Genomic DNA, 1,427 nt, shown 5'->3' with positions numbered 1-1,427 from the left:
CTGCGGCCAGGGCTCCTGGCTCTGGGCACCCCAAGCCCCCAGCGGCAGCCCAGGCAGAGGCAGAGCGATGGGGCAGGAGCTGGTACAGGTGCATCCTGGGCCCGGCCTGCAGAGGGCCAGGGCTCCCGCCTCACTCCCCCCAGGAGAGGGGGCTGCATGCCCACCGTGTGTCCGGATGCCACACGCCACCACACCAGAGAGCAGTCAGGGACCCCCAGGGCTGGGGGCCCAACTCCCAGCCACCCCTACAGGTGCCTCCAGGTGGGAGACCAGTGGCCAGAGTTGGGGTCTTCAGCGCCCCGTCCCTATTTCAGGCACACCTGCCCACCAGGGGTTCTGGAGAGAAAGACCCCAGTTCAGGGGGGTTGCAAACGCTTTCTCCCCACCATTATCTCCAGCTCAGGCCCCCCCTGGCTTCCTCCCCAGACCTCAGGAAGGCCTAAGGAAGCCTGTCCCCTGATGGTCTAGCCGGTTCTTCCCCCTGGCTGTGGCCAGAGCCCCCAATCCATCCCTCCAGGTCCTGGAACCGTCCCCCATTCATTTCTGGGCCTCTGCTGGCTGGTGCTACTTCCTGGACCCCACTGTGTCAGGGCCACCAGGCCTAGCCACCCCCCCCAGCCTTGGGCCGTCCCATGGCCCGAGGCAGAGAGGACAGCCTGTGTCCCACTGGAAGGGGCGGGCAGCGCCAGGGCCGGCCACCAGGCCCTCCCCCTGGCTGAGCCTGTTCAGGACACAGTCGTCCCGGACACACAAGGCACCTGGTGGTCAGTAGAGTCCCCTGCGCCCCATGGGGTGACCCCCAGCTGGGTGGCCGGTCCCCCCAGGCTAGGCCTGCAGCCACAGGACATGGCCACTGCAGGGCCATTGCTAGTCCTCCGAGGCGGCTGCCCAGCAGGCGATGAGAAGGCGCCCGGCCCTCCAGGCCTTCACCTGCCAGCAGCTGCCCGAGTACTGGACACACGTGCACACACACGCCTGCCCATGGCAAACATGCGACCGGCAGGCAGCCGCCGCTGGCAGGCTCCCTGCCTCCGCGGCCTGGGGCGCCCCTCCCGGGCAGCGGAGGCCAAGACCAAGCACCTCAGGGTCCACTCAGACGCCAGCCCAAGTGACCAGTCCAGCACACGGTTGTCCAGGACAGAGCTGGTTCCCAGCAGAGGGCAGGGCAGGGGGACCAGGCTAGTGAGGGTGCTCAAGGGGTGGGGGGGTCCAGGCCCAGTCATCCCGGGCCCCCAAAGCCCCTTTGTGGTCCCCAGGAGCGCTGCTGCCCCGCCGTCCAGCAGCCTGGTGGGCACCCTGCGTTCCAAACACGCCCCGACTCACGGGACAGAGCTGGACTTGCAGCCGCCACGGCCACATGGCCGCAGGGCTGAGCCGGCCCAGCGGAAATACCAGGCCGCTGGCATCACCGCCCGCCAGGCGCACGG

This window comes from Condylura cristata, unplaced genomic scaffold (genome assembly GCF_000260355.1).
Source record: "Condylura cristata isolate star-nosed mole 26May11 unplaced genomic scaffold, ConCri1.0 scaffold00013, whole genome shotgun sequence".
Lineage (NCBI taxonomy): Eukaryota > Metazoa > Chordata > Mammalia > Eulipotyphla > Talpidae > Condylura > Condylura cristata.
Note: the sequence above shows the minus strand (reverse complement) of the source record.